General features: G+C 39.7%; 1 long non-coding RNA gene across 1 annotated transcript in view; it reads right to left on the bottom strand.

Moving 5' to 3' along the window:
• Nucleotides 1-5,467: 5,467 nt before the first annotated feature.
• Nucleotides 5,468-9,048, bottom strand: part of LOC133209772 (uncharacterized) — a 70,001-nt gene continuing 66,420 nt past the window's right edge. The window contains exon 7 of the long non-coding RNA XR_009724759.1: nucleotides 5,468-7,030. This is a non-coding gene — a long non-coding RNA (uncharacterized LOC133209772). The remainder of the gene's footprint in view (nucleotides 7,031-9,048) is intronic.

The raw sequence follows: 9,048 nt of genomic DNA, 5'->3' as shown, positions 1-9,048 counted from the left end.
CCTGCATGGAAACATTCTATCTTTCTTTTTTTCTTGTAATAAAAACCTTGTAGCATTACCTTAATTATTTGTTATTACTCATTTCTTCTCAAGAATAATGCCAGTTTTTGAGAAGGCAGTGAATAGCGTTTATTTGTTTAAATGTTGCATGATCTCTTGGTACTCTTCTTATTCTCCTTAGACACCTTAATTTTAGGATGAAAGATCTATGCTTTGCAGTTCTCTCTTCCTCATGCCAGCATGCTCTTTTCTCCTCCCACCATCCCCCAAAATCTTATTTGAACCTTAAGGAGAGAAAGAGGTGATGTCCATCCATTCCCCTATATATTTCTTTTCATACTGAAAGCAAAACAGGAGTTCCAAAACATAGATAAAACCTAATTTTTAGTTACTTTTCCGTCGTTCTCTCCTACACTTGTCAGCCTGAGATATCATGTGAGGGGGAGCAGAGCAATTAACTACTTTAAGCTGGGATTTAGGCAATCAGCCACAGAAAAGCACAGCTATAGCATGTGAACCGTTCTTTGCCAAAGCCTGTTGGCCAGGATCAAGTTCTCTGGGGACAGCTGTATCCTGCTTTAACAGGCCTTGATCCTTTCACTGTTGCCTTCTTGCTGTCTGGGTAATAAACACTTTCTGTCAGTCTATAGCTCTCTCTTCAGTGCCAGAGTAAAGATCCAGCCTGACAAACTGTTGCAATATGCTCTTCTGTGCTCCTTGCACTGGATGAAAGCATCTTAGCTCCCCTCCTTCCCCTCTTTAATGCTTCTCTGCTGGAGCCCTATGAAGGGCTTGAAAGCTGAAGAACTGGCATGTGGCTCTGCATATTTGTACACGGGACTTTATTATTTGTGTGCACGTAAGTATTATTGTGGGCACTGGAAAGGAATATTGTAAGCATTTCATGGAAACATGCCCTCAGGGCCAAATCCTCATTAAAAATTGCCTTAGCATCCAGGTCAGAAGAGAATTGCAGGCACAAGGATTATTTGTGTACACTGCACTTTCAGAAGGTTACTGAGATGCATGTTCCTTTCTACAACATCTCAGACAGTCAGGCTTTGCTCTAAGCCTATGGAGCTACAGCAGCTTTATGCTGCCTCAGAAGAATGAAGCGACCTTAAAACTGGTGCAGCAGGAAACAAGAGGATTATATTATTTCAAGAGACAACTTGGAGATGGCACTCTCAAAATCAACACCTCTCTCTGCTGCCAAAATAGGATGTGTGGCAATTTTACCGCTTGCCCGACTTCATTCTTAGTTCTTGCACTGCTGCCCTTTGGGCTGTTGGTAGCCAGTGTTATTTAGAGCTGTCCTTATGCTTGGACTGCAGAGGTCTTGTTGGCATGCAGCCATCTCAGGCTCTGAAGATATCAGAGGCCAGTGTTTCTGCCCTGAGCTGTAAGCTTAGGCCATAGCAAATTATCAAGGTCAAAGGTTTTGTCTTCTTCCTTTTCAAACTTTGGGGTTAAATTTTTTCCCCATGCAAGGGCTCCCTTCAAAATATCCTTGAGAGCCATTTTAAAGGTATTTCATTCCCTTCTGTGGATAACAGTAATTGCAAGGTTGTGCTAAACTGTAATTTTGGAATAGACCATTTTGTGGATTGTTGTAGCAGTGCACTGCTATTTCCAAAATTCACCCTTCATCACATAATAGGAACAGGAGGAGTCACTTGAAGGGAACTCAAGTCTTGTGTGCTTTGGTGAGTACTAATTTCCCTCCCCCCCCAAAGTATTAATTCCTTATGAGGTATTTGTGGCCATATTAGCATCCCTGTGCACTACGTGAGCAGCACAAGGAATTGGAATGATAGACAAAGTCTGGTTCGTTGCCATAAACAGGGAAGCAGATGTACTACTGTCCTCACAGCAATATGCCTTACTGCCATGTCAGCTAGTAGCAGCTGCAAAGATGGAAGTTTTCCATGCTTCACCATATTCCTCTCTGAGGTGTGACTACTTAAATGTTGGGTTTTCTTCCATAACACACACATAAATATTTTAGTAGAAGTAAATATTCTGAATAAGACCATCAAAAGTTTACAATAGTCAACATTTCAAATGTAGTGAGACATTCATTCAGTGTTAGCGCTGATTTGTCCTTCACATTTTATGTTTTTAGTGAATATTTTGTGAAATTAAGCAGATTTATGCAGGGACATACGTAGTCTCATTCTCTTCACTGACATATAGGAGGTGAAATCTGAAATGAGGGAAACTTGTTCATTAATATTATGGGGGAGCATGGAAGAATGAAACGGTTTTAAAAGCTCATTGTCAGTTGCTAAATTGCAAGAGAATGAAACTTCTTAACACAGATCAAGTAAAAATCCAGTTGTACACAAAATTCTCTAAGCAGCATGTTACCTCTAGATAATCTGTTACAAATTTCTGCATGACCTGGCTCACTCTGCTTGGCAATGTAAAGGATTTGACTTAGAAGTCTGACAAATCTTCCCGCATGGAAAGTAAATTCTTCAGGGCTTCACCTGCTCTACAAGACATGGCCCAAATATTAAGGAATAATACACAGGTTTTCGAAGGCCTTCTTAAAGGGTGCTTCTTACAGTGTTTTCTCATTGCTGTCAGCTAATTTTAGGGTCTTGCTGGGTTTTTCTCCCTCTCATCAACAAAATTTCAGAATACCCTGCAAAGAATGCCTCTGCTGACATGGTGGTCTGTCTGTAGTAATATAACACCCAGCCTGATGTTTAAGACAGAAGAATGAGTTTTAAATGTTACAAGAAAAGGGGGTTTTATATATATTTGCATTTTAAAGATTAAGCTGTATGTTAATACATTTTAACAACACATTGTCTATGCTGACCCCAGCAGAGTGAATGGCAGGTATTTCATCTGGCTATAGAGATAGAATATGTTCTTCTACACATATAGGAAAATTTCCTCTACTTAAAGGATTGTTAAGCATTGGAACAGGCTGGCCAGGGAAGTGGTTGAGTCACCATACCTTGAAGTATTTAGAAGCTATGTAGAGGTGGCACTTAGGAACATAGTTTAGTGGTGGACTTGGCAATGCTAGATTTACAGTTGAACACAACACTCTGTGAAAGTTCTTTTCCAACCTAAATGGTTCTGTTCAACAGACACTGAGCAGTAGCATCCACAAATATCATCAGCTAGTCTTGTCTTTAGCCAGCCTTGTCCCCTGTAAGTTTATCTCAAGCTTCCTTGATCGTGTATAACCACCAAAGGTTTCATGTGATCTCCAACAGTCTCACATCTGATTGCCCTCCAGCTGTTTACAGTTAGAAGGGACAGTCATAAAATCACCTTTCAAAATCTGAAGGGAGGGTAGCTAGAATAATTTTGTTTGCTTTTCCCCTCATGCTTTAGTGTGAGAAATGGGTTGAAAGGGACAGCAGGGAGCCTGCATAAACACACTCATGAGGAAGCAATCAGGACTCTTCTAAGTTGTACAAAAGTAGCACTCAGCCTTATTGAGCTATCTTTCACCAGTTCAACTCTAGTTCCAGGAAGGAAAAGCCCTTCTGATCAAATTGAGACATCCAGGGTGGAGCTGCCCTGCTGCAAACAGGTAAGTTTTCTAATCAAAGCGGTCCTGTAGTCTCTTCAGACTGAGCCATCACACCACAGACAACCCCTTATGACTAGAACATCTTAATTGAGCTGTGACAAGCCTTTATTTTGACAAGGTTATTAAGGTAAGCAGAATGGAGATTTTTTTTCTCTTTATCTTGTAGTCAGATTCAAGGAAGCCTTTTTAAAAAACCTCACTGTCTTCCTTGCTTGCCCTGGTCCTGGGAGGAATGTGTGTCTCCTTCGGGACATGTTGTGAGGGAATGGTTATTCTGCTTTGGTTTTAATATGGAAAAATCTAAGGTTGGAAAACCGTCTGCTCAGTTCCAGAAATCTTAGCTGATGCATTGTTCAGAAAATATGCTCTTGTGTTGGATCCTCTGACAAACACTGTAAACATGTTCTTTTACTTGGATGAGAAAGATGTTTGTATCTCTGAATAGCAGGACTACAGATTAAATCCTGGAAAACATTGCTAACTGTTACAAACAGAAACTTATTTTGCATAAGATACCCAAAAGCAAGGATTTATGTACTCTTTGGCTTCCAGTTTTCTGCTTAAATCTGAGCTTTATTACTGACTTTGTCTCTTAGCTGCGCTGATCTGCTCTGTTGTTGGTTTTGTTGAGGGTTTTTTTTCCTGTTATGTTTCTAGTTGCTGCTTGGGTATATTCAACCTCTAACATAAATCACTTACTGTATTTTGAAAGTTGGATAATGTGTTTAATGCAGCTAACTTTAAAAATACACACCTGTTTTGATGTTAGGTGCATCATGCCAGTAAATAGCATCATTTATCTTAATATTTTTCACTCTGTATATAAATGAGTAATGAGTTCACTGCCACAGAGGCATTTGTAAGTGGTATGGTTTGGGGTGGGTTTTTTTTCTCCTTTTCTCTAGGTTTTTGCAACGCGTTGTTAATTTGTAGAGAAATGTTTGGGGGGGAGGGGGGTTAAATTATTTTTTCGTTTGTTTGGGGTTTTTTTAATTTCTTGGTGGTCCATTAATTCACCTCTCCCTTCCTCCTAATATTACATTTCCACTGTAACTACACTCAGGCTGCATTTTATGCTTTGCATCTAGCCTAGGGATTGCTGTGGTTTGTTGCCATGCATTTTTAGGCAGCATTCATCACCAGTTGAACTTAAGTCTGTCCCTGGCCTGTCAGAGCATAGTGCTGCTATATATGTGTGTATCTACCGGGGGGGGGAGGGGGGGCTTAAGGAGGGGTAACTGTCTTGCGTTCCATTTCTTTGCTGATGCCAATTCAATGTGGGAAGGGGACGCAACAATCTAGTTATTGGGTTAAGTACCAAAGCTGCAGGTTTTATTGAAATTCAATAATTCAGGCTTCAGTGGTGCCTGGTAGATAATAGACCCCATGGTAGTAAGTGTTCATAAAGCTTGAGGCCACCACATGCCCTGGACTGCAAAGCAATGTGACCCTCGACAGCCCTTCCCTTTGCTGCCCTTCTGTCTCCCAAACCACAATATACTTGTCAAGCCATTTAACAAGAATCATGTTTCCTTGTGGCAAGTCATACCTATGCACTATTTTATACTCCTCCTTGTTCTCCCTTTATAGGGATATAGAGCTAGACGAAAGCTCTTGGCTTCTGAAGCAGTGCCTGTACTGTTGCAGGCACTTATTTTGTATTGTTCTATTTAAAAATATAATAAAACCCCAATCTGAGGTGAAAAAAAAATGGAGCACATGCCCTGTTACTGGAAGACAGTTTAGAACTCCTGGATCTCTGAGTCTCAGAAACTTAGTTCCAGTTTCCAGACTGAATTTATTTTTGGCCCGACACTCATTTCTTAATGCATGAACAGAGTCCTCCAGCATAAGTAACTCTTTTGTCTCCCTGGTGTATATTAACATATATATATAATATATATAGGTTAGAAATCATTAGTCATTTACACCCTCACTCTCTTTCTACTAGACATACCAAGACCTTTAATTCCCACAAATATGTCCCTGCTGTATAAAACTGAGTAAAGAGGATTGTGAAGTCATGCAGCATCTGGCCTACCGTTACCATATCCTCCTAATTTCCTGTCTGGCTCCCTGCAATACTGAGGAAAGAGCTACATCAGTTCTTCATTTACTTTTAGCAGATAAAGTTCCCTGATAGTGGGAATCTTAATCCTACTTTCAAAGAGAGCTGTGAATGCCTCTCCCAGCAGAGGTAGTCCTCTCAGGTTGCAAATCAGATGCTAAAGGCACCATTTGATGTTGGTACCAACCAAACCATTACTGTTTGCTTCATAATTTTTATTTTTATACACTGTCATCTTTGCATCTGTAATCATCACTAAATTAAGAAAGATCAATTAACAGCACCAGACTATGTGGGAAGGGAAAATAGGAATAGGATATGTCCCATGTCTCTCTTCAGTTGGCTTCTACTTCCTTGTGATTAACAGCTCAGGATATGGTGATTCCCCTGGAAAATGTTCCATATTTTATATTGGTTTTATATATATTTAGAGATGTGTGTGCTTTCCTTTATATATATGTATATATAAATAAAAGGGTGTGTATGTATAAGGGAACTCAGAAATTATCTTTTCTGCATCAGTCCATTACTGCCTGTAGTTCTCTTAATAAATGAATGAAACAAATATAATTTTGTGCCAGAAAGACACTATGCACACACTGGTAAGAGAGACCCTCCTTTACACCAAACAGCACTAGACAACCTTGGTTCTATCCTTGCTTTCTCTGCATATTTGGGAAGATGCCCCAGAGAATCCAGAGATGCTACTGCTGGGCCAACAGCCAGTGTATGAGGCAGGTTTGTCATTACAGCCATGCATCTTATTTCTTTAAGGGCTCAGCATCAACATTTCAGGATCAACCAGCACAGATCTCCAGAGTATCCTTAAAATAGATAAATGCCAAGCTTATTTTTCTTGTTAAAACTTTAAGGACCATTGCAATTCCATGGGTTGGTGTTTCCAGTCACACAAGTACTTGCATCTCAGACCATCTGAATTTAGGGGAGTGCAAACCAGCCTGATGCAATGGATGTAAAAGTTCACAGGTGAAATGAGTTCAGATGATCTTGGTCCCCCACCACACATGAATACATACAATAAAACAGCAGTGCACTGGCATGAATTTCTCACTTCTAGCTGCAGGAGGCCCAATGGGTGGAAGGAGAAGAAAGAACTGTGCAGGTCTGGGGACAGCAGCAGGTGGTAGCCCAAGGTCAGGTGTGAGCCTCAGTAATGGGTCAGTGGATGTTGTGACAAGCTCATTGTGAAGCTGTTCTCCCTCTTTCTAAGGTATTCTTAATCTTGCATGCACTTTATTTAATGGAACCTCTTCATGATGTCAGTGAACTTGAGCTTAGATCTTGCAAACTGATGATGCTCTGCCTTGAGCCATGATGAAGTCCACAAGTCTCAGTGTGAACACAGAAGTCTGGCCATGTGGTATCAATTTCAGGGCCAGAGCCTTGAAAGAAATTGTTTACATCTTTATAATGCAATTTCAAAACCTGACAGTAAAGCAAAGTAAATGAATCCATGAACTAAGCACACATAAATGTTCAGAAGTTGCTATTATGTCTTTCTCTAGCCCTGAGACCATCAAAAAGCATTTCTGCATCCTTGCATCAAAATAGGCCAAAAGTGTGTGATATGTTTAGAGGTGACACAGCACACCCTGCAACAGTGCTTCTTCAAGAAATGTGGTGGTGTGCAGCCTACCACTCTACATATGCACAATAATATAGATTTTGCTGGCTCTTTTATTCTCTGTTAATAGATAGTGACTTCTTTCTGTATTGTATAAAACTGTCTCTCAACTAAATTCCTTTAGCTATGAAATAGTTTTGTTTTGTTTTTATTTTTTTCACCTATATCCTGATGGACAGAAAAATCCAAGGTGTGACAAATGGCACCTTTCAGGAAGGAATATATCCTTAAGAACAAATCCATATCCCCAAACTCTTTCTAATTTTATAGGACAGCCTTTCATTCTAGATCCATATCTACTGCAGTTTCATAAAGACCAGATCTTATTTCCCAGTGCCTGTGAATTAGAAGCATTACAAAAGTTCAGTTACAAAACTAAGTTTCTGTTTATTTGAGAAACCTGGCTGAAGTTCCTTGTTGTGCTGGTGTTTAGTCTCAGAATGCAAAATGTAGCTAGGAAATACAGCCACGATTTAGTTTGGGAAGCAAAAGGTAAAGAAATAACTCATCCAGATGTATACTTTGTATGCAGTCCAAGAGACCCATCTCAGTGAAGTAAGATGTACTTTTTTAGGGTGGAGAAGATATATAAGGAAGGCTGGATTAAGGCATTTATAGTTTTAAGAGTATAACCCTGTCTGTGTTATCAGTAGATTTTATGAAATATTGAGCCTTAAGCAACAATTTAAGCAGTTGCTATTGAAGTGTTTGAGAGAGAAACTGATACTATTTCTTTAAATATTTTAAATGGTTGACAGAGATTGAAGTACACCTTTCCTTAGTTTGTTATAAATGGCCACAAGTTTTGCATAGAAGCAGATAGATGTGGTTATAGACATGCATCTACACTCATGTTTCTTAAAGCTCTCATTACACATTTATATCAACAGCTATGATATCTGGACATTTTTTTCTTTGCTGCAGCTATAAATCATTCTTTTCATAATGCTTAGAATGCTTCATTCCCAGCTGCCTATGGAGGTCCTAAGTTTCCTAATCATAGAGGAGTTTATGCTTCCTCATGTCTCTAATCTGGGTGGTATCTAAAGTGTGGCTTAGTGGTTCATCATTATTCCATCAGAGCATTTTGGAGCAAACCATGGTATTGAAATGAAGTGACATAGGTGACAGGAAAAAGTGTCCTGGGTCTTGCATGGAACACATTCAAATCATATTCTAGTTTGGTGGGTTGGTTTTATTTTCTCTCTGGAGTATTCTGCACCTTTTTGAGATGCAAATTTCTTTACCTTTAATTAGCAACAAGTTTTTCAGAAGAGAAACTTGGAGGGCAGGAAGTGTGGGTGTTGCACAAGCTGCACTTGGTCTGCCTCGAAAAACCTGTCAGCAGTTTGCAAACACAAACACAACAGAAAGGATGTCTGAGAGGTGGGTCAGAAGTTAACAGGATTTTGCCCTACTATGGAAACTTAAGCTGCAGATCGGAAAGTGTTTATGTGATATCACAGTTTGAGTGACAACTGTCAATAGGTGTTGGATGGAGGTGAGGTCACTATAGATTTTTTTGAAAGGCTGTCTGCTGGTATTGCCTGTCATGAGATATCTGTCATTTCCAAATCACTCTGTGCATTCAGCAAACGTAAGGCATCAGCATGCTGGCAGAAACACTGAGGCAGCAACTGTTATGAATTTAAGTTTTAGAGATGGTGGTATTCTAAGCATAGGGGGTGTAGATTTTCTACACTTATAAAGTATTTGGGAGGCCCAATATATTTGGCAAAGCATCAATTAAGGTATTTTACTGAAATTTGTGTGTGT

Source organism: Neopsephotus bourkii, unplaced genomic scaffold (genome assembly GCF_033783945.1).
Source record: "Neopsephotus bourkii isolate Nb327-2 ecotype Australia unplaced genomic scaffold, CSIRO-AGI_Nbou_v1 NB_360, whole genome shotgun sequence".
NCBI lineage: Eukaryota > Metazoa > Chordata > Aves > Psittaciformes > Psittacidae > Neopsephotus > Neopsephotus bourkii.
This window is presented reverse-complemented; position numbering and strand designations above follow the sequence as displayed.